This window comes from Dromaius novaehollandiae, chromosome 8 (genome assembly GCF_036370855.1).
Source record: "Dromaius novaehollandiae isolate bDroNov1 chromosome 8, bDroNov1.hap1, whole genome shotgun sequence".
Classification (NCBI taxonomy): Eukaryota; Metazoa; Chordata; class Aves; order Casuariiformes; family Dromaiidae; genus Dromaius; species Dromaius novaehollandiae.
This window is the reverse complement of record NC_088105.1, coordinates 40991442-41014895: the sequence shown is the minus strand read 5'-3', so window position 1 is coordinate 41014895 and position 23454 is coordinate 40991442. Positions and strand designations below refer to the sequence as shown.

The 23454-nt window shown below is 51.9% G+C and overlaps 1 long non-coding RNA gene across 10 annotated transcripts in view; it reads left to right on the top strand.

The window, feature by feature from the left end:
* LOC112982240 (uncharacterized) overlaps nucleotides 1-23449 on the top strand; it is a 36637-nt gene extending 13188 nt beyond the window's left edge. For 4 of the 10 annotated variants that reach the window (XR_010390290.1, XR_010390288.1, XR_010390285.1 and 1 more), the window contains 11 exons: nucleotides 272-713; nucleotides 2035-2185; nucleotides 4892-5258; nucleotides 6156-6240; nucleotides 6678-9508; nucleotides 9864-10024; nucleotides 13764-13893; nucleotides 15658-15768; nucleotides 15910-16245; nucleotides 18348-18416; nucleotides 21737-23449. This is a non-coding gene — a long non-coding RNA (uncharacterized LOC112982240). The remainder of the gene's footprint in view (nucleotides 1-271; nucleotides 714-2034; nucleotides 2186-4891; nucleotides 5259-6155; nucleotides 6241-6677; nucleotides 9509-9863; nucleotides 10025-13763; nucleotides 13894-15657; nucleotides 15769-15909; nucleotides 16246-18347; nucleotides 18417-21736) is intronic. The other 6 variants (XR_010390293.1, XR_010390289.1, XR_010390286.1 and 3 more) reach the window with 6 other exon arrangements.
* The last annotated feature ends 5 nt before the right edge of the window (nucleotides 23450-23454 follow it).

The window sequence follows — 23454 nt, the reverse complement described above, 5'->3', positions numbered from 1 at the left end:
CACAGGTGCTCTAACGCCACATTTGCTCTCAGGCAGGCTCATAGCTAAAGCCTATGTTAGAGGAACTGCATGTCATGTTGTTGGCAGGCCCACACAGGCATCAGCCCAGTGCAGGAACTCCCAGCAGCCTGTCGGGGTGCTTTTTGAGCTGAAGAAGCAAATCCACTATGTGGTAGCAGTTGCAGGCGCTTATTTTCTGACGAACCTGACACTTGGATGCGAACCACCCTCTGCCAGCACACACTTTGTATATTGGTGTGCTTCCCTCTAGGGATCTCTGCCCAGGACCTTTCTCAGGCACTGAATTTGCTTACTGAGAGGCGAACGTGTCCGTGCAGCTCCATCAGCTCTGTTTGCTTTTTCCCTGTTTCCCTGCACACCTTCAGTGCCGCATTTCCACATCTTGTGAGCTGGTCGGACGGCAGCGCAGCTCCGGAATGGACTCTGCAGAGGAGACGAGCCTTACTCTTTCCCTTACTTCTCCCAGCTTAGGCACAGGTAACGAGGAGCAGTATGTTTCTTTACGTAACAGCCCAAAGAGCAAAGGACCCTGTGAGAACATGGCAAGCTAGATTCAGCCTCAGCGTCCACGCCTGGGAGCTGGGCCCCTGGCACGTATCTGCCTGGCAGAGAGAACCAGATTCAGCCGCTGGAAGCCGCAGAAGTGTGCTCATGTGGCGCTTAACCCCTGCTGAGCTCCTCAGCACGTCTAGGTACGTGAAGGCTGCCGTGCTTTGAGCCGCACACAAGCATCCCCGCAGGCTCCAGAGCTCTCAGCCTGCTGCCGTGCTGACTCTTCTGCTGCCTCACCCCCAGCATCTTGGTGCTTTCTTATCTAAAAAATACGTGAGGGGACTTCTGGGTTAATTCCTCAGGCAAGGTTGCACTGGGCTTTCCTTTAGAGCGGGCCTCTTGGGGGAAATTTGGAGCGGTGAGCACCAGGGGGTTTCCTCCAAGCGTTCCCAGCCCAGCTCCTGCTCAGGACCAAGGCGAATCAGCCATGCAAAACGCTGGGCAAAGCTGGGGCCAAACTCCCCGAGCCGAGACCCGCTCCCAGCAGCCAGCGCTGTCCCTGCAGGCGGGAGTGGAGAAGCGACAGAGAGAGCTTACGCCCCAGCATTAGCTAACCACCCTTTGGTGGGAAGGCAGTGTGATCTCCTGGGGGGGAACTGAGACGTGGTGGGGACATTGTTTGCCTGGAGCTTCAGGAAGTCGATAGCGCAGCCGTGACTCAGAGCCCAGCAGTTCCTGGCTCCCTGCACTGCGCTCCAAATGCTGCTCTAGCCTATTCCTCTCCTTCGCTGAGCCCCGTTAGCTCCTTGCACATCAGCATGTGGTCCTTCACTGGTGAGCTTGTGCTTACCGGCTTTAACATTTGTCTGCGTCCTGTGGGGAAGACATGGTGCTCCCCTGGTCCCTCAGTGCGTGAATAACCCTGCGGTACTTTCTGCTTGGGAGGAAGAGCTCTCTTCTGGCCCCCACTGCTCCGCAGGGAGAGAGGATGGAGCCTGCTAGCAGGCTGTAGCCTCTAGGTGTGCAAGTGTGGCTTCTGCAGGGGCTACCGTGAGCCGACCGGGAGCTCAGACCCCCACAGACTCCCACCGCAAACCTGTGCACTCACTGCCTGCAGGTCCTCTTCCCAGTGAGGAGTTACCTCAATCTGGAAGGGGGTCTTGCCCTAAGATTTGGAAAATTGGTCTCCTATATTTTCCTTTGGAGGAGTTTCTTGATTGCTCCTGAAATTAAAAAACAGAGTTCAGCTGAAGTTCCTCTGCTGCCTGTGCTGAGCTGTGGGTGGCTGGTGTTTGGGGTTTTTGCTTTGGCCGGGCATCCTGTGAGCACATAACGCAGCTGGGAAAACGCGGCCGTTGGTTTGTTTAGCTTCAGAGCCATGTGGATGAGCAGGGGCCTGGGCATCTTGCCAGCTGCTTTCCTAAAAGTCTGGGTCACGGCAGTCTGCAAGAAAACCTTGTTTACTGCACGGTGCTTTTGACACCCGGTGACTTACAATTGCTAACACGTCTTGCTTATTAGCTTTACTCACTGTAGATGCAGAAGAAACATTCAGGAGAGGAAACGTGTCGGTTCCATTGTCAGACTGCTGTGGGACTTTCCTCGCCGGCTGGAAATACTGAAGCACAGATGAAAGAGGACCTCCACGTGAGCGCAGTTTGGAAAAGCTGCTGTATCCAAGCTTCTGTCTGCACATACTGGTCCTGCAGTGATTGCTGCCAGTATGATGAACTGCCAGCCAAAGCTGTTTAGCAGCAAGGTTTGTGAAAAGTGCTTCCACTCGCAGAAAAGTATCATTTCTCAAACTGCACAGCAATTTCAGAAGTGATGTTTAACAAAGTCACAGAGCAAGAACAGGACTTTCTTGGCAGTAGGTGAGTCTCGTTTCCTGGCAGGTGCGGGTGAGTGAACTTTCTAACCCAAACAAAATCCGCACTTCCTGGTACCCTTTCCATGGCTGCTGTGGTTTTGTTTGTGCAGATGTAGGTGGCGAGAAGTAAAGCTGAAACTGCCAGTTAATTATTGGCACTTTCTTAGCCCTAGGCCCCTGGGGGCAGATTTCCTTGCCCTAACCAACTGCCAGTGGAGAGTTGCTAAGGGAGGTCCTGTTTGTGAAATCCTAAATCCTGGTGCCAGGAGAGCGAGTGAGAAGGGCTCGGGAAGAAAGAGATGCTGATGATTTTATACTATGCTAGGCAAGTTGGTCTTTTTATTTAATGCAGCACTGGACTCTGTTGTGCTTCTGTACACAGAAAACAAACCATTAGACCTTCAGGCTTTTATCTGCAGAGGTGGAAAACAGGAGAGCAATGGGAAAAGTTGTGTGCATGAACAGTCTTTGTCTTCTTTGTGACTGTCTGCAGCTAACACACATTAGGGAAACCCAAATGAGAAATGTTGTGGTGCACAGCCCCTAGATGAGGGATGACATGGGTCTCTTGCCATCTGCACCTCAAGGCAGGCTGCAGACTTGTGATCTGGAGATTAACTTTCCCAAAGGCTGGAGGAGCTGGAATCCAGTGGAGCTTGGTCTGTTTGTAAGTGGATTTTCTATCACACCGGGTCAGGAGGGAACCCCAGCCCTCCCTGCGATGGTGCCCCTCCGGTCAGCCCACTTCTGCTCTCTTCAGCAGTACCAACATGCTGCTGAAGCGGGAGACAGGACTCACCTGCCTCCTGCCAGTCCGGGGCAGTTTCAGTTCTGGCACCGCGCTGCTCTGCCGAGGGGGTTACGGAAACAGGTTTACGCGAAATTAGGAAAGAATCCACTTCCTATCAGGGAATGTTTTCATCTGCGGCCACAAGATTCTGATTCACAGCTCCCCACAACATGTGTCTGAAAAGCCTCTCCAGGGTCCTGCTTTCTGGGCTGCAGCCCACATCCGGCACATTCGGCTGGATTATCGGATCCGCCCCACTCTGGGAGAAAACCAACTGTTGCTGAAGTACATGTCGGGAATAGGGAGCAGGCCAGGGAATGGTGTTTTGTCTGGCCTGCTCGGAGCCACGCAGAAAGAGTGCCTGCTCCGGGGCTGCCAAGAAAGCTTGTAAAAGCCTGGCCGTGTGCCTCTGCCTTTGGGAGAGCAGCAAGCAGCGTGCATCGAGCTGGAACTGGGCTTAATGGGGAACGGTGCCTTCCCCGCAAGACCTGATTGGTACAAGGGGATCAGACTGGTTTTATGAAAAAAGCTCGGCAGAATGGGGTTCTGTTCTCGTTGAGCCGGGGGTTGTACTTGCCCGTGCCTGTATTTTTATCGCTGCAGTCTCAGTGATATCTAGACAGCAGCGATGTTCCACAAAAATGCAGCAAATAGATAATATAAACAGGAGCCCTGGGAGTGTTTCACAGACATCCCATCTTACTAAATACCTGTTTTTTTTCCTTTTGTTTTCTTTTGGTTTTCAGCAGAAATAGGCCGTACCTGTACAGGCTCCGCAGCCTTTGTTCCCATTAGGGAACAAGGAGTTAAGGTTCTAGCAGGTTTTAGTACTTGTTAATTCAAGGCAGCAGAAACCGGTGCTGCTTAGCGAAAGCTGAAACCTGCCAGGAGACTGTTATTTTTGCTTCTTGCAGCAATCTTTGCTCTGCCAGCACCTCCCTCCCATTAGGCAGAGAGGAGCACAGGGAGAGCTGCAGGAACGGCCACCCCAGCTTAAAAACAGGCAGGGGAAGACTGATGGCCAGAGAAGCGTATCTCTGTGTGCTGCTCGCATTGTGCAGCTATAACCTAGGGCCAAGCTCACACGGGAGAGAGCACAAGGAGAGCAAAGAGCACAAGGAAGGTGCCTCTGTGCCACCCCTGCTTAGTCAGCTCAGGTGGCTTCAGGTACCTGGGAATTTGCATTCTCTTCCCATTCACCCCCCCTTCCAGCGTTTTTCTACTGAATCACTCGCTGCAGAACAGAGGTTTATGCGATGAGACCTCACTTCTGCAGAAGTTTAAGTCTAAGGTTTGGTAGAGGTTAGTTCAAAAATAGAAAATCGTATAAGTAGATGCTGTCAACTAGTAGCCATTTATGCATCACTGCTGTGATAGACTATAGTGCTTAGAGCTATCCAGGAGTCAGATAGGCAGTAGGTCACCAGTTTCCAGTCTAAAAGACAAGATTGCGATCTGCATAGTTACATGGGGGAATGGGTTTTGGCCTGAAGAGTTCCACTGAAGTATGTGGGAATCAGCATAGCCCTAAATGTACCCCTGCTTCAGTTTTTCCCCATTTTGTTTTCTGCAGCAGACTCGGTGATTAGTGCATTTGGGAATACTGATGGTATCATCCAGGCTGCGTGCATGTTTCTGTCTGAGGAGGAAGAGGAAGGGATTTTTCCTGTCCCGTGTTTGTCTGCCCTTGCAGATTCCTTAACTCCACTTTCCCACAGCCCCGAATAAAGAACGGGGTATATTTTACAGTCTGGAACACAGTGAGATGTGAGACACCTTGGGAGACCAGAGGGAGCGAGCGATGTGCTGGAGGCTGTGGAGGAAGCCAGGAAGTCAGCGTGTAACACAAGATTCAGCTGTGGGGATTAACAGCAAACGTCAGTCTTTGAGACACGGAAGAAGCATCAGCAGTAAAGGAAGAGCTGGGGAGGGTGGTAACATGAAAGTCTTCAAGGATAAGATGTCAAAGAGAGAAGGACAACCAATTGTGTTCAAAGCGCAGAGGAGCCAGTCCCTGACGTCTGCTCAGGAAGAGGCTGTGAGATCAAGGGTACTTCGTTATGGGCAGCTCAGTATCCAGCAAGGGTGAGTGTGCGTGAATCGCTCTTACCAAGCATTGGTCAGGTCTCCTTTGCTGCTGGCCAAGCGGTTGGTCCTGCGGGGGTGGGAGACCAGGGTGGGAGAGGTGCCCGAGCCCTGCTCCCTGGGCACCAAGTGGGAAAAGTGCTGCTTGTCCTTTGACATGCAGGGAAAGAGCATGGTTGTTTTTGTCCTCAATGGGTTTGGCTAAGAAAGTCTTGTTTTTTCACCTTTTGCAGGAGGTAAATACAAATACTGATATAAAAATTACTGCAGATTGGCAGTGGTCTCTGTGTTGGGGTGCCCCGGGAGCAGGCAGGCAGTGAGCAGCCAGCCTTGTGGCTGCAGGTACTGCTGCTGGCTGGTTCCCCCTCCATCACGACAAGCAGTTGCAGCGACGTCTTTGCAGAAGCCTTGCCTTGCGCAGAGACGGCAGGTTTGGGCTGCGCTCTTGGCGTGCTCTTTGGGCTGCCACGGAGACGAATAAGTACTACCTAGGTGAGGGAGGCCCGTTCCCGTTTCCCCTGGGGTCGAAGCCTTGGCAGCCCCGATCCCGTGGTGCCACGTGCCAACCCCATGTGAGGCTGGTGCGTGTCCTGCCAGGGGCAGAGCAGGAGCCCCGTGCTCGGCCCCCGCCGATAGCCAGTCCCAGATAAGCCTTCAATAAAAAGGAAGAACAAACTTTGTGCTATTTAATAGCCACATGGAAATGTAAAATAACACGAGTGATATTTGTATGAGTAAACAAACTCCTGTTCAGCATGCTTTCTCCACAAGGAAATTGACTTCAAAAGAAATGGTTCTGGGAACCACCCTGGCAATCAAAAGCTCCCTTCTGTTTCTGTGGTCCTATAACAATGTTTTCCAATTTGCTAAATGCTTTTCTTTCCCCTCTGTCTGCAGTAAAGTCCCAGCATGAAAAACAGGGAAGGCTGACCATGGTGTGGAAACGGTGAACCCGGTGCTGTGGGCAGTACAGGAATGCATGGTTAGTCCCATGAAAACAGAACACTTTTTTATTCATCCCTTTTAGTTATAGTAATCTTTACGATTACCTTCTTGAACAGCAGGTAAGTTATTTTGAGACAGAATGTAAGTTTAAGTTAATTTCATCTTAAATTTTGTCTAATATATATGTAAAGCATTGAATAGGGAGAGTGTGTAAAAATGAAAAGGGAAGAGACTTTGCAATGAAGCACTGTTTAGTGTTCATTGCAGTAACGAATATTGCAGTATATTTAAATGAAGCAGTGACATTTATTTGAAAGCAGATTTAAAAATGTGTATAATGATCAGAAACAGAGGCATCTTGTTTTCAAAGACACTGGCAAAGTTTCCACGGTCAGTTTTGACCTGTCCTATAAAAATGTGATCTGACTGAGAAAAAAGCAGTGTCTTATTCTGGCTCCCTGTTAATTTTAACAGACAAGCTCTTGGATTAAGTCCCGAGGACGTTATCCACGGCGGGACCTGACTCACTTCTCTCGGTAAGGTGGTCTCTGGAGTCCGTCAGAGCAGGATCGGTTTTGCAGGCTGCCCGGCCCTGGGGACAGAGGCGCTCAGTAGGCTGCAGCAGTGCTTGGAGCCCTGCAGGACCAGAAAGCCCTTCAAACGGTAATGCTGTGCTCTCCAGAAAGCTGTTTGGATGATTAATGCTGCATGTGCTTGCCAAAGAGCTGATTTACATAGTGTCTACATCATAGTTATCTAGTACTAGCTCCTTCACTGGAACTGGCAGAGGTAGCGGACATGGGTGGTTGAATCACCATCTCCTGCAACTATGGCAAAGCCTCTGCAAACTCTTCTTTATACTCACTTCCTTCATGCTTTGGGAAAAACAGCTGTCCAGACCCAAAACTGCTGTGATCGTGTTAACTGTACTGAGTTCAGAGGACCTGTTTTGATGGATACCAATCCAAGAGTTCGTGGCCTGAAGTGTCCTGCTTTATCCTCTTTCTTGCTTGCCTTTTTTGACACTGCTTAAGAGCACTTCACAGTAATTCCCTAGACCCCTGATTCAGCAAACTGCTGAACAGAACATCTCTCCTTTAGTTTATGAGCAGTCCTGCAGGACTGCTGCCATGGTTAGAGGGAGGTACATGCTAGAACACCTTGCTGAATCAAAGCCTATATAGTCTTGCTCATATGCAAAGAAGAAAGTAGAGCCAAAGGAGTTGAGGGCATTGGCCCAGTGCATCGCAATACGGGAATTGGCCTGGCTACGAGGAGGGATTTTGCATCCCAAAAGCCTGCTTTGCCTTTGCCTTGCCCACTGGCTTCTCTCTGCTGCCGGCCCCTCGCGGGGTGCTGGGCAGCGGGGCACTGGTGACCAGCTCCTGCCGCTTAGCTGTGCCTGGGACACGTCCCCCTCTGCACTGAGGGCTCGCAAGGCTCTCTGGAGACAGAGGGGTGTATCCCCCATCTCTGCCACCGCCCTGCAGGGCCTCCCCGGCCCGGCCTGGCCCCAGGATCCCCTCCAGCGGCCACAGTGCCCGCAGGTAGCTGCTGCCCTGGTCCCTGCGGGGCTCCCACCGGTGCCCCCAGGCCCAGCCCCTGCGACACCTGCCAGCTGCTGCTGGTGACAAAATCACTAGTGGGCCCCTGCGCTATTCCTGCTTTCAAGGGAGCTGTCACCTTTTATTTCAAAAGTATCGTGAACAGATAGCATGGGAGGGAGCAGGCAGCGTATCTGATTAAAAACACATCCTTAGAGTTGTGCTCTCAGCTGCCCCAGCATGGGCATGGGGGGATAAAAGCCAGGGATCTAAGAGTGACATCAAAAGTCAGCCACAAAAATCAGAGCAAATTCCAAAATACTTTTTTCCTTTGAGAAGTACGGCGCTCGGCTGTCACTCAGGCACACCTTTTCTCTTCCATGGATCCCCCAGCAACAGGCAGCGGGTGACTTCAGGCCCCATCTTCAGAGCTGGCTGCTCCCGGAGAGCTGAGCCTGACCCTTTACCTTTGGCTGGTTTCACGTTTTGGTGACATGAAGTTTCAGATGACCTTTGATTCGTAGAGCAAGTCCACTTTCCTCTTGTTGCTGTGGTCAGAACAAATCGGTACATAATGACCTGGGAAATAAAAGTGTTTCTGCAGCTCTCTGCCATTTATACAGCACTTGTGCGCTGCGTGATGGTCACTAGCTATTTCGGACTTTAGTGCAGACAGACCATAAACCTGATTTTATTGCCTTGTGAGGAGCACTGCAATGCAGGAGGAGGAACACAGAGCATGTCCAAACATAACTGATTTCCCCCAGAACAACTTCTGTCTCACTCAGGCAGCTGCCACATAAATGCTTCTTATTTATTTGTAAGCTATGTGGCTAAATGCACCTTCCACCGCCGGCTGAGCCGTGCCCCCGTCGGCTCTGCGAGGCTCCCCAGGGCGGTGCGTGCAGGAACCTGGAACAGAATGAAAGTTAGGATTGGAAAAGGGAAAAATGGAGGAGTGATTTTTTTTGTTTCCCCAGAAAGAATGAACCCCCTTGAAATGAAAAAGGCCAAAGGGCCTGCCACAAAACGTAGCAACCCGACCAACCAAGGGCCCGGAAAGATTTTTGTATTTGCAGGAAGTAGTCGATGGAAAGGGCTCCGTTGTGTCAGGACGTGTTCAGTTAGGAACAGTTATGGAAACTGCATCTTCCATTGTCTCCGTAAGTCCATTTCTTTAAAGGTCAGCTTGGGGCATTATTTACCTCTTGTCATACAGGAAGGTCACTTTTTCACTGCTTTTGTTCCTTGGTGGGTATTTTTTTTAAATAGCCATTGCAGTTCCTCCCCCATACTTTTTTAGCTTACCAGAAATATGTTATTAGACAATGTGTTTTGAAACAGTGACTGCTGAAGTATGAAGGATACAATGGCCTGTCCTGTGCATAGTCCTTTGTTTTGAAAACAGGGCTCTGTACAATGACTGTCAAAGTGGCAGTGAGGTCTGTTCTAGGGGTTTCTCCATGTTTCCTCACCCATGTTGTCCAGGTGGTCCTCATCCAGCCTTCTGGCAAGCTCAGCCAGGAACAGGGAAGTCCCTTCCCTCTAGGCAGTCAGGTGGGCGCTAAGGGAGCACTATCAGGATTACTAACTCTTGCAAAAATGCTCCAGTTCAGGTTGGACGCAGACCCTTCCTCCAGAGCCGGACCCCACGCTGTTCGTCAGCTGGAAGACAGCAACGGGGGCGGCCCACCCCGGAGCCAGAGCTGCCCTCGCCTCTGACCTGCAGCTTCAAGTGAGCGGGGCCCTGCAGCAAGCCAGGTGAGTGCGGGGAGGTGACTGGTCCCAGTGGGATCTGGAGGTCAGGACTGGGCGGCCGCGGAGCGAGCTGCTTTACCTGCATCTGCAGCACCATCTTGCGGCTGTTTGTCCAACCCTGGCGTAATCCACCGTGTTTTTTAAACAGAGCACTTCTATGGAAAATAAAGCTTCTCTGTACGGAGAAGGGTGATGTCTCTGGCCTTTGGTTGTTGGAAGCTGCTTGTTATTAGGTTGGCTTTAATTTTTCTTGATAAATGCTGTCCAGCAGGTTTCCTTCTCTTTCTCCGATCCAGCTCATTACGTGCACATGTACCACTTTCAGGCACCTGAAGCCGTTTCCCACCTGTCTCTGCAGGCAGCCCACCAGATGTGCGTTACGCATCCCGGCGGTCGTTGGCCATGGACTAGACAACCGTGGTGGGGAAGGAGCTCTGCCAGGATTTTCAGGCAGCCGGTTACCCTGGGCACTGCTGTTGAGTGTCAGATGTGCCTAGTGAAGGAGTCAACAACAGGAAGGTGAGTGGTAACGTTTCTTGGAAAATCAGGCCTCAAAAGAGATGGAAAACCCCTAAACCAGTAAAACCTCAGAACGCCTAAACTACGCGCCAGGTGCAGACTGTGTCTGCGGTCGCTTGTTTGCTTGTTTACTGCACAGCAGTGCTAACAGAATCGACATGATTTTGTCCGACTGCAGCATTGCCTTACTGGCTGGTTCCTCCGTCGGTGGGGCCCGTGGTCGCTCGGCCATGCCCATCTCCCCAGCCACCTCGGCTAAGTTACGGTGTTTCTGAGGGTTTGTGTGGGCTGCGCAGGCTGTCCCGGTGATTTCCGCCGTCGGTGCCTATGCCAGCCCTCTGCCGTGGGGCAGCCCGCGTGAGCCGTGCCTCCCGCAGCTCTGGAGGCGACGGCAGGGCAGGAAGGGGTGCTGGAGAGGGAGGAAGGGTGCCCTGGGCCCTGGAGGAGGTGCAGCTCGCGGTGACGACTCTGCTGGTGCAGAAATATCTACGGATGTGCACAGCGCATAGGAGAGCGTTACCCATCGCAGTGCTGGTTTGGAAAGAACTCCGACCTGCTTTCTAATGAAAACTGTGCGTTAAGAATAGCCCTCACGCTCCTAACAAGAGACAAGGCAATTACACAGATAAAGTCAAAGCAAACAGAGGCTCAACATCATGTGTGAGACGATCAGGTCCAACCAGTTGTAATTCAGCATTGTTAGGATGTTAAGTTTGGCGAACTGGCCGGCCTCCAGCTGCTGAGCATCTGCCAAACAATTTGGCAAGACTGGAAACAGAGCCTCAGCAAATTAAGCTGTGCATCATCTGCTTATCTATGGGTACTTGACCTGCAATTAAAAGAAAAAAAATTAAAGGAGCAGGGAATATCCAGCCTGGGATAGCAATGTTGAAGGCAGTGGATTGGATGAGGGCTCCAATTGCTTAGCATCAGATCCTGTTTGATAGGCTTGTTGTTTTATGGAGGTCAGAATAAGATATTTCTTGGGCCTGCACATCAGAGAAGTGTTTAATTTTAAAAAAGTAATATTGCAATAAGGAAAAAAATACCCAAGGTGTAACATGTAGTGACAGAAAAATCTAGCCTGTGATACGTGTCCTGATTACTTCTGATGTCTCGCTTGGTTACTGATTTATACAAATACAAGTCCTGAATCTGCGAGCTACATAACTATGCTTAAATTCAGGCAGCTGGGTAATCTAGTGTGAGAGTTTCTCTGCGCTCAGTTCAACATGCATCTAGTTTTTGCAGCATCAGGTCTATAAACCAGTTCTCGCCTCGTTCATCCTGTTGATCTGCGCTTCCTTTGGGAGAACTGGCATCTGTGATCACAGCTGGGTTCCTGGGGGCAGCTGAGCAATCCAATACAGCAGAAATGGAGGAGAAAGGCAGTGCTTAGTCCGATTTTGGATTTCCAGCTGCTTACGGCTTCTCTGCTCCTAACTTCTCCCCCAAAACTCCCCCTCCTGGCCCAGGAGCCGGGCGTGAAGGTGAGGCAGGGCACAGCCGAGGCACAACTGCTGTCCCCAGGGCTGCCGGCAGCCTCCAGGGCTACGTTTCGGCCCGAGGGCCTCCTTGCTGGCTTGGGAGCTGGGCCGCGACCCTCTAATCAAAATGGAAAACACTGGCAGTCGGAGGTAGTGGTTGTTGTTGTTAATCATGTAGGATCCTCGGTTGTACATTAAGACACTCTTGTTGTAGCCCTATATCAGGCAGAACAAAAAGAGAATTTTCAAGCCACAACTGCGTACGACTTTGGAGGGCACCACACTGAATATAACGTGCTTCTTGTTTTGCTTTAACCTGTTTAGAAGCAGAATTACAAAGCAAAGAGACCAGCTACTATTAGCAGTACCTCTGAGAATATTTCTTCCAGAATGTGTACACATTCCGTGAGATTTTTCCAAATTCGTGAGTAACTACCGGTGTTTGGAGAATCTGGACACTCCTTTCGAAAATGATTTCCCGGATGCAGACTCCAGCCTCCACTGCCCAGCTGCAGAGCACTTGCAACCAGAGTGGCAGAGTCTTTACTGCAAACTGATGGCAAATTAGCACTCTTTAATGGAGGTTTAATATTTCTAGCATTTCAGAATTTAAATTTAAATTAACTAGAATATGGGAAGACTTAGGATTTCTTTGTTTTTCACTAGCAAGTTCTCCTCAGTGCCTATGAACTGTTTATTGCAGCATCAGAAATACTGCTTTCATGTAAGAGTAAGGTCCTGCTGGGATCTTTTTAATCCTGACGGACTCAGCGTAGAGGCGCAAGGTCGCTTGGGGCTGATTGTAACGTCATCCTTGTTAGTGTCATGCCATTTTGTGGACGACATTCCTCCAGATCGCTCAGATCAAAGGAAGAGCGCGGCCCGGCCCACTGCCGGTGGAGTGGGTGTTGACACCCATCCAGACTGGTTGAACGTGTTTCCTTAGGGATCCGTGGTCATCCTGCCTTAGGGATCCATGGTCCTCCTTCCTTAGGGATCCATGGTCACCCTTTCACATCTTCCGCAGGAAGGGAAGGAGCAGGACAGTTTCAGCCCCATCTCCGCCCTGAGAAGGGCTAACAAAGTCCTCGAAAGGCCACCATTAGGCTCAGCTCCGGAGCTTCTGCATCTTCTCCAAGTGCAGGGGGGATCCTGTGAAAACCCCAGCGGAGGTGCGGGGTGAGCTTCCCCGGTATCCAGCCAGGCAGCATTGCTGCGGGGACAGAGGAGTCCACCCCCACCACAGCTTTATAGCCTTGGTAAATCGTTCTGAATCTCGCTCTTGTTTGATACAACAGGGTCCCCTAAGCCTCCAGTGAGTTACGCGCGCACACAAGTCTGCTACACAATTTTCTGCTGAGGTTCCCACCAGCTGTGAAGCGTTGGATATCCACGCCGCCTTCGCACGCTCGCAGAGGTGCCCTGGCGCAGTTGGCAGGGGCAGAGGGTCTGCGTGCCGGGCCGGCCGCAGGCGTCCTGCTTTGCAGGCGAGGCTGCATTTGTGCCAGCTGGGAAAAGCCTGCCGCACTTCCCGAGCCAACAGTTTGTGCTGGCACCAAAGCAGCTGTGCGGGCTGCGTCGCCGTCGCCGAGCCCCTGCGGACGTGGGGCGGCACGCTGCGTGCACCGGCTCCCCGGCCAGGTCCTAGGAAGCTGCTCATAAACGTTATTTGTAAGGCCTCTGTAAGCCTATATATTAACTTTCAGAGGCTAATAATTTGGTTAAATGTGGATAGATTTGCATGAGGAGAGTAGAAGATACAGCCTTCATCCTTTCATGGTCTGCAGACTAAATTTCACACCTCTTTTTTCTAACGTAGTACTGCTCCCACCCCAGCAACACTGGCACAGTGCAAAAAACAATTTTTTCCCTTGCCAAGCTCTTCCCTAGAAACAACTGAATTAAATTTGAGCAAGGTTATTAGTGGCTAAAACAGGGCCTGAAGGATCCGCCTTAGCCAGCAATCACCTTAGCCACCTTCGCCTCTAATGGAAGTAGAGGGGGTGGAAATTTTCTGTTCAGTAAAATGCCAGGAAATCAGCAGGGCTCAAGAGGAGTGTCACCGGCCTCTGTACAAAGCTGTCCCAGGAGGTGCGGAATTAAATAGAAAACTGCCCTTCTCTGGGACAGGTGAAGGGATCGGGGGGTTCATTCGTTAACATGAACTTGTAACAAAGGTAATTTTTAAAATTCGGTTCTGTAGAATGGTTTAAAATATGCATAATTTTCTAATAAATGATCTTTTTTTTTAGAATATATGTTCCCAAAGAAATCAAATGTCGCTGCTACGAGGACATGGTGCTAGATTCCTCTCTTTCTGAAGTAGTCTTTCAAATGAAACCTGTTCTCCAGCCATTAAGAAAAATAGTGATGCTTATAAAGGTGAGTCTAGTGCGGTAGCAGCAAGCCATGCTGGTTTTATTCTCATGTATTACAGGAGCTGTCAGCACTCTTTAGCAGCTAATTAATTTGATGAATATTGCCTCTTTTTCTGTTCATGAGCTGTCTCTAAGCAGAAGACAATTTTCTCTGATTGATCTGAAATTACTCATGTAATAATTATCCTTGTTACATGAGTGCACGCAACTAAAGCAATTTCTAGCACTGGTGTTATTGCTTGCGCTGTGCAACTCGCTCCTGTGTGGCGGGGTTGGGAGCTGTACTAATACTTAGATTAAATGAATAATTTCTCATTGTTTTTTTGGCTGGAGAAGTGGTTGATACGAGATATTTTATACTTCGTGGGGCTCAGGAGCGGTGGGTGTTGCGCGGGCAGCGCGCCTGCCTTTATCGGCGCCGGCAGGTCTGGAAACCCTGTGCCACCGCTTGCTCCCGCTGCGAGCCGGGCGCCGGGGGGTCCCCGGGACGGCCTCTCTCGCAGTATCTTATCTGAGCCAGAAGCCACGATGGCTCTCTGCTCATTTGTCTTTTTATCCGAACCAACAGCAGCTGTGACCTCGAAGCACACTAGCATTGGGGCGGTCAATGGGCGATGTAGGGGTGAGAGAGGAAAACGGAGGAGGTTTGGCACAGCAGATTAAAAACGGTGCATGTGGAGGGTGTCGGAGGTCTCGCTGCAGGTCCGGGGTTTTGGGTGAAGCTTCTTTCATTCGTCTAACGTGCCTGCACCTTTCCACCCGGCCCGGCGGTGGGCACGCCGCGGGCCCGACCCACGTGGCTGCGCCGGGGGAAGAGATGGGCAGGGGACTCGTCTGCAAGCCTGGCATCCCTGCAGCCTGCAGCAGAGCCCGGGGCGGCCCCCGTCCCGGGGGAAGACGCCGTCCGCTCCGAGGGCCGCCGCCTCCCCTCCGCGTGCCGAGCCGCTGGGATACGGGGCGCGCGGCCGCGTGGGCCTCCCTGGCCCCTCTCGGCTTCCTTCTCCCTCCGCCCGGAGCCCTGTGCTTCCATCCAAAAGGGGTTTGCATCCCCGGGAGATGATTTACTGGTGTGGCTTTTTAAACAAGTCTTGCGTTGACATCAATGAGACATGGAAAGCAGCTTATGTCCGCTGCACGTTTCTGCCCTATGCACTTATCGTTGTTGTCCTTCAAACCAAAATTACGTGGCAGCAGTGGCCAAGCAGCCGGGAAGCAAAGCTGTTGCGTCCCGACCCATCCGTTGGCCCGTGCAGCAGGAGCAGGCGCCGGTGCGCTCGGGCTGTGCTGTGCCGTGCCGCAAGCCCCGTGGGGAGCAGGGACAGGGCTGAGCAGCAGAAGCCGTGGAAAAACCTCCGGAGCGGCCGCAGGACCCGAGTGTGGGACAGCCCCGGGCCGCGTCTGGGTGCAAGACCCTCGCGCAGGCCGGCCGGGGGGAACCGATGCGGTTCCTGCCGTCGCCCCTGTGAGCAGTCGTCCTGCCCGTCTGCAGCGGAGGCAGGTCTGCACCGCGCTTTTAGTGCGCTGGATCTTGCTTTTCCGGTATTTCTGCGCTCAGTAAGCCTGCTACCGTGGATGGCGGGGCAGAGGAGGGGGATTTGGGCCCTGCCTTGAATACGCCCGGCCCACGGCTCTCCCCCTGCGAGCACCTCTGTGGTGCCCGCGCACGGCTCCCGCCTCGGCTGGGCCGCCCCAAAGGGGGATTTGGCTCGGGCGTTAAGTCTAGCACAGTTCTGGTCCAAATCATCTGTATTTTAAATGCACTCTGCAGGGTTGAGGGACAAGGTGGCCGGCGAGGAGTGCAGCCGAGGTGCTTGGAGACCACGGGCGAGGAGGAGACCCGGAGCACGTGGCCGCGTCTGAGAGGCACCTGCACGCGGAGGTGAGTACTCACACATCCGGAAAGCAAACCCAAGGGCCTGTTGTCTTCAGGTACCGAGAGAAACTGCCACCACAGGAGCTGAACAGAGCTGGGCCAGCGGCATCCGGCTGCCGCCCTTCCCCAACCCATCTCTCCCCGCAGGGTACAGCCGTCCTTTCCCCGCACCACTTTGCAGCCCTGCGGCTCGGCCGTGCGTTGCCCACCGCCAGCCTCGGGACGGGACGGGAGCGCTGGAGTTACTGTCGCGGGCTGCGGTGTGAGGCCAGGCCACGGGTCCGGCCTTCAGTCTGCCTGATCTTTACCAGAAATGACAGAAAGCGGCAGGAAGAGCTGCAGGACGGATGCACGTGAGAACTGGGTTTTGCGTTGCGAGTCGTCTTTAACCCATTAAGCAGATGATGTCTTGGGGGTCGGAGTCTGCAGCAAGCAATGCAGCCGGGAATGTGCTAGCTGAGATGTCGCTAGAGATGCAGCAAGGTAATGATTTTTGTACTACCCAAATATGGTAAACCTCCCTCTTTTGATTGTTGCATTTTTTTGTTAGCCTAGAAATACTTTTGCTCATGGGAACATCAGGAGGCTGTGGCCTTTCCTGGGATCCCTCTGGGACTTGGAGCATCTTGCATATTTGTTCCCTGTCCTGTTTTGTACCCCACAAAACAACTGGGTCCTTTCCACTTGTGACAGCTGAAATCTGGCCTCTCCCTAGATGTGCATGGCCGTGAAGAGGGAGGGAGAAAAGGCGCTGAGGATGCGGGGAGGGAAGAAATGGCTGGGAAGAGGAGCCAAGTCCTTAGGAGACAGAGCAGTAAATCAACAGCAAGTGTGTCTGGTGTCCCTCCAGTGCATAAAAATCCTCCGCAGGCAAAAGCCTCCCTAGGAAAAGGAGGTTTCAAACCCAGTGTGTCCCGTGCAACCAGCAGCCACGGGCCCGGACCAGCCCCCTCGCATGCACGGTGGATTCTGGGGCCATGGATGAGCGCTGAGAGGCAGCGAGGTCGGCAGCTGGGGCGGTGCAGCATCCAGAGGTGGTCTCGGGGCTTGCTGGCTTCCCACGGTGGCCGTAGCTGCAGCAACCAGGACAGCTTCAGCTCTCCAGTGTACCCCAGAGCGGTTATTCTCACGCTTACCCGTAACTGCGCGGCTCCGTCCCTCCCGCTCAGCAGCTCAGGCCTTGGGTAATTGGCTGAGGGATGGTGGCGAGCCCGGTACCGAACCCCTGAACCCAAATCTTCCTGAATTTTGTGACAGACTGGAGCCTGCCAGGCCCTTTCTGAGATGGGAACTAGAAAAAACAAGATTTAAAAATAGAGTGCTGCCATGCAAGGGGTGCGGTCTGCCCTTCGGCTAGAGTCTCTGGTGCCAGTACAGGTTTCCCCTGGCACCACCGTGCCTGTCTGTGCACCCCCTCGAGGTGGGGTAAGCAAAAACGCCCGGTTTGGGCAAAAACGCCCGGTTTGGGCTACCTGGGGGCTCCAGCAGCTCCCCTGCAGCGTGGGCCAGGGGTGACTGTCTGGCTCCTCACCGTCCTGCTGGCTGAACTCGGTCCGGACACAGGGCCAATGTGGTGCCGGGCAAGCAGTGGGGTGGCCACTGCTCGCACGAGCTCGCTGTGTGACCGCCACACCATACCCCAGGCCTGTGGCAGGGGTGATGGGCAGGTCTTGGTGCCCATGAGGGCAGGGACTGCCCCTCCGCAGCCAAGCTTAGCCGGAGCTAGGACGGGCTTCGGCTGGGCATGCCGCTGTGCACAGCTCAGCGCAGCGTGACCAAGTGGGAGCTTGTCCTGATGGCTGTGGCCCAGGCCAGCCGACGCGTCCCCGGCCAGCCTCCGCACTAACATCAACGCGGGTGTCTGCAGGTTTTGGGGGCTGTGCAAGCAGCGCAACGCTAGGGCACCGAGCACGTGCTGCAGCCTCGTCCTGCCCCGGGAAACCGAGGGCGAAGGCCAGATTTGTCCCAGTATCTAGGCTCCTGTGTGCCTTCTGATGTGGCCCGGGAGTCTCGGCTGCTGCTGACGTCCCCAAATTGCCTCTCCGCGGTTACATAGCCCCGCGGGCGCCTCAACCCCGAAGCACCGGGACGCTTGGTTACGGGACAGCGTCTGCAGCCACCCGGCTCAGGAGGCTCCTGCCCTGCCTGCTTAGTCCTGCTTGAAGCTCCTTCACCACAGCTGCAGGCGAGAGCTGAGCTGGGTCTGGGAAATGGTCCGGTTTACAACACACGCTTTTCCTTTGGTCCTTTGCATTTAAAGGCAGGTCCTTCCCCAGGTCCGAGAGCTGGCACAGCACAGCACAGCAGGCCCATGGGCGAGGGGCAAAAATCCCTGTGGGCAGCAGTGGGGACAGAGCAGGGGCGGGAGGAAATACTGCTCCTAAGAGCGCAGGAACATGTCGCTGCAGACTGAGGTCCTGCGTTTGGCTGCAATCGTGGTTTAACGTATTCCTCTTCTCACCCCATCCCCTTCCTGCGCTGGCGCTGCCGGCCGCAGGCTGCTCCGCAAGCCCGGCCCGGGAGCTGATCCAGTCTGAGGAAAAGCAACACGGGAATAAAGAAAGGTGTGTTTGCTTTTTTCCCAGCCCGACGGGGGACCCGGCCTGCTCCCGGGGCAGCTGGCAGAGAGCAGAAGGTGCCTGGGCAAGCGCGAGGTAAGCCCAGCCAGCGGGAAGGAGCAGCTTTCTGCCCCGATGGGAACCGGTGGCCCAGCGGGTTTCCCTTCGGCATGTCCCAGACTTCTCGGTGCTGCTGCACGCATCCATTGGCCGTTTTGCTAAGGCACCTTAGGTTTTCCTGCAAATTTCCCCAGTGGTAACGGTGAGAAAAGCTGCTGTGGCTGCTGGCGGAGGCCCACGGCCATGGAGCTGCCTCAGCCGTGGCCAGGCCAATGGCGCTCCGTGGCGCTCCGGCGAGGGCTCCTCGGCGAGTGCGGGAATGTCCCTCTCCCCGGGAGCAGGACGGGGTCGGTCCCTGCTGCGAGCTGAGCAAAGCAAGGCACGTGTCGCAGGCAGCAGTGTTAACTGTCTGCGTTATTTTAATCTGTGGCGGGTACATGGGTAGGTGACCCGGGGACCTTGCTCGCTTTAGCACGGCTGCATGCTGCAGCGTGCGCCCTGAGCCGGGGTTTTGCTCCGCACGGACAGCTCCAGCCCCTATTAAAAAAGTCTACCTCAGTGCCTGCGTGCACATCGCACTAACAGAGGTGTGGGGTTTAATCTGTGCTGCTCGTGCACACACGCACAGGGAGAAAGAGGCCTTATGAACCTGCTCCCAGGTTCATGCGGAGAGGCTCCCTTCTGCCCCGGAGATAGAAACAGGCCCCACAGAAGTGCTAAAAGTAGTGTTTGGTCTACCTGACCTTCTGCTTTTTAAAGTAGCAGTGGTGCTTTTCTGGACCAAAAATACCTTTAACCTTGTCTGCCACTCAGGAGGAACCCTTGCTCTGCAGCTTGTTTGGGATTCAGGGGAGGACAGGCGAGACTCGATTATTCTCGCTTAACCTCCAAGCAAAGTTTTGGCTCTGCATGATTTATTTCACTTGTCAGTTGCACATTTGAATGCACAGAGCAGTCCTGGGCTTTGTTACTTTTCAGTACGCAGACTTAGAAATACTCTTGTTATTCATATGTTTACAACCCTCATCATAAAACTGCATTTTTTTCTGCTGTGAAAAAAATCTAGTGCTGTGCTGAAATGAGCAGAATATCTAGGAGGGCAAAGCCGCATGGTGCAGCTTGCGTATGTGTTCCTGTGCTCTGCCCGACTTGTCCTGGTGGTTCCTGTTAGCCTTCTCCCTGGTGCTGTTTAATTCTGGGACTTATTCCCATAAGGAATCCACGTACTATGAACGCACTAAATGCAAAAATTAAAGGCAGTGCACAAAGAGCTCAGTAACAAGCGCTCTATATTCTTGCTACCTGCTTTATGCAGTGCAATGATCAAGGTTTGGTAAGCACCAGCTACCTCTCTGTAAAGGTATGTATTTAGGGAAAAAAAAAGCTATTGCAAAAGTTATAGTTTTTGGTAGGTTGCTTGTTATTCTTCCACTATTTGTCTGTTATTTCAGACTCCCCAGCGTGGTGTGTTCACTGATACTCTCTGCTTGAAAAAAGTGCAAGGAATAGGTCACACTGTCACACTTTATTCTGTCAGCTGTCTCTATTGAAGCCATATTTTGGCTGTAGAGCATCTTGTTTAGAATGGTTGTTACCTTCATGCAGCAAATTGAAAATCCAATGAAAACACTTGCCAGAACAAACTGAACAAAAAATTGCTGAAGTTGCTTTGTGCTATACAATGTGATATATAACGTGAAGTTGTTCTTAGCGAAATCATGGCCATATTCCACCTTATTCGGGAGCAAATTTAATGTTTTCTGTACAAGAACCCACAGTATTTGGTATAAACCTGGGAAAACATCCATCTCAGAGTCCTTCAACGAGAACCTGAGCAACCTCCTCTTGTAGTATATTGTGACAGCAAAGTAATACGTGCATCTGGAGAAAATCAACAGATCAGTTTTATAAAGGTTCTTAAGTTAAAACATTGGAAAAATTAGATCTTGGGGATGGAACAAGGACCCACATGAATTCTTCTCCCCCCGCCTTGAACTTTCTGCATTTCCTATTCCTGCTTAATAAGCAGACAGCCGACAGCTGTTGGCAGAGCTTGAAAATAGCCTAACAGTGTAGCCTGTCACAAAGCTCAGCTCCTCTTTTGGTAAGGAGGGCAGGAGCGGCTCCTTAGGTAGCTTATCTATAGGCCAGCCTCAGCCAAGCAGCGTTGTTGCACACTGCAGCCATAAATAGCACCAGCAACCCATTTCTCTGGGGGGTGGAAATGTTGGTTTTACTCCAGCGTTAAATGCTAATTGATAAAATAAGTCTCTGCCATGCAAAAACTCGGAACTGCATTAGTCTATGAGATCCTTAACGCTAGCTCTTGGAAGTCTTCTGTGCACATTTGAGTTACTCCCTGGTCGTCTGTTAGTGTCTAATGATTGCATAAGCAAACAGCGTTAACGGGAGGACTTGTCCTGAGAGCAGCGTGTGCTATCTCAGAGATGTGGAAGTCTTAAAATAATAGTTGTGTCCTTGATTAGAAGCAGAGGTGCAAAGTTAAAAATCCTTGGCTATTTGATACCCCGACAATGATTGTTTGCAGTTCAAATTTTCAGGACTGATTGCAGTTCAGTATCACTGAACTGAATGTTTCTCCAGCAGAAAGTTTTGCCGCAGGGCCGACACTTGGCACGCAGCAAAGCCCCAGCCCGTGCCACCTGCCTTCCTCCGAGCTGGCCGTCGCGTGAACTTACTCCTTGTTTAGTCTGGGGCAGGATGAGAAGAGGTGCGATTCCCCCACGCAGCAGCGGAGCAGCCACGCCAGCACCCCCACGCTCCCGACGGCGGGAGATGTACAAGAGACGGCTTTATCGGTGCACTGGTGCTGCGGTCGGGATGCTCCCTTTTTCCAGCGGTGCTGGACAGCAGAAGTCAACTTTGCTTGTCAGCCCAAACCAAACTGAAAAATGTTGTCTTCACCGAGTGCTTTCTCCTCTAGCTCTTCCTACCTGTCCTCTATCTACAAACGCATTCCTGCCAGAAGATGCATTTCTCTTGAGTTTCCTAAGGCAGCAAGACACGTGCAAAGCTTTCAGATGCAGCCATCTCTCCCTCCAACACATTGTGAACGTGTTGGCCAGTATCAGGTAGATTTAACAGAGCAGCAAGGGTCTAAAAATCCTCATCTTCTCGTAAACCTTGTGAAATGAGACAGCTGGGTACAGGGGAGAGACTTGGCTGATGCCCCTTCCGAAGGAAAAAGCTCCCACGTAAGGGGTGACTCTACAAGATAGTGTTGAACCTTTTGGGAACCCCCCTGGAGCTACGCGTCTCACAGACACCAAGCTTTTTGGTTCTGCGCTCATGCAGTCTTTTGTTGGAGTTTAATATTTTCTTCTCTTTTTCCCCAGAGAGAGCCTGCCTGTTCTGCCACGGATGCAGCCGGCCCTCGCCTGCGCACAGTCTTGTTTCCCGTAGACCGGAGCTTCCTTGCTCGGCAAGCTGCCAAAAGCCGTATTGCCTGCGTTTCGTAGGTGTTTGCGCTCTGAGTCCCTCGCACAGCCAGAACAAGAGCCAGGTACGGTCAGACCGTGGACCGCGGGCTTTCCCGGTGCCCTGCTCCCCCGGGGGGGATGCACGGCGGTAAATTATGTCCCGCTGAGGAACGGGGAAGGGCTGCAGGGAGGAGAGCTGCCAGGTGAACACGCAGGCTGTGCCCTCTGCAGCGCTGCTCACTGTGCCTGTTAGGCGAGGCGAACCTTACCAACTTGAGCATGCTGATTTATGAGTTTGCTTTTCAAATAACACTTAAACCTAGGCAACTTTTCCATCCGGACAGCGCTGTTCTTTTGTGTGACTGAGAACAGGACGGCTGTGTGCAGGTGTGGCACTAGGCCTCTCCCTCTGTGTAAAAGCTCCTTTTTTTTCTTTTGGCATTTTAAGAACCTTTCTTAATGCTTTGAGTTGAAGTATTATCTTATGGCCCAAAGTGCCTGGAAACTGTGAATTCTGAAATCTTACGTCCCACAGACAATACTGTCATTTGGACTTTTGACCTGTGTGGCTAATTGTATGGCATCCGTACTGCAAATGCCAAACAGGCAGGCACACTGCGCGCGGCCACAGCACGCAGCGGTCCGGAGCGGCCGCAGGTTATCCTGCGTCCTCGACCTGGGGTTTCTTATACGCAGAGCTCAATAAGTATAGCTTTCAGTGACCATATACACATGATAATCAGTTTACTTCTGAGCTGATATGAAAATACTTCGAATCTGTTTTATGTGTGTTTAAGTCAAGGTGTGATCCTGAACGAATCAGGCCATATCTGCACTTGGAAATTTTTGGAATACTGAATATATGTTAGCTAGCTTTGCCTATAGTGGAATTTTATTAGATAACTAGATGAAACTAGACTGCAGAGCTCTTTATATATGAAACTCAGTATAGCATAGTGGAATTGGAAGATGCACGATCCTTGCGAAACCAGCACAGCAGAGATGCTGTGACCTCCCTTTGAGTGAAAAATCCCAAGTACCAGCAGCAGGCAGGGGACCGAGAAACCTGTTTGTGTAAACCGGTGGTTCCTTCTAACCAAGGAAGCTGCCCATGCCATTTGGCAAGCAGCACCTAAAGGCTCCCAGTGAGAAATGTTTGTATTTTGCTCCTAAAATATATGTGGAGTGCGATGCAGCCTCGATGTGTAATGTGACAGGGGGCTGAAATGGGTCTAAGGCTGTCCCTGAAAACTTCTGCTCTGCATATAGAGATATTTTTAATTACGTGTAACTTGGCGACATTTGATCAAGCGAAAGGCTTGCTTGAAGAAAATATTTCAAGTTCTAAGGATGTAATTTACTGTGATTACTTAACAATATCCTGAGAACAGGGGGTCCTCAAAGACCCCCCCCCCCAGGCATCATTGCTCCGGAAAAAAAGTGGCTGTGATAACGCAGGGAAAACTGATGAGGAACAATAAACGCAACCAAAGTCTTTTTCAGCTTATCTAGAAGAAACTAAACTGTGAACTTGTTTTGTAAAAAATGGATGGTTTGTGGAGTCCCTCATTGAAAAGCAGTGCCCATTAGAGACCTGAACAAATGTAATTAAACCAATTTTTAAAGTAATTGTT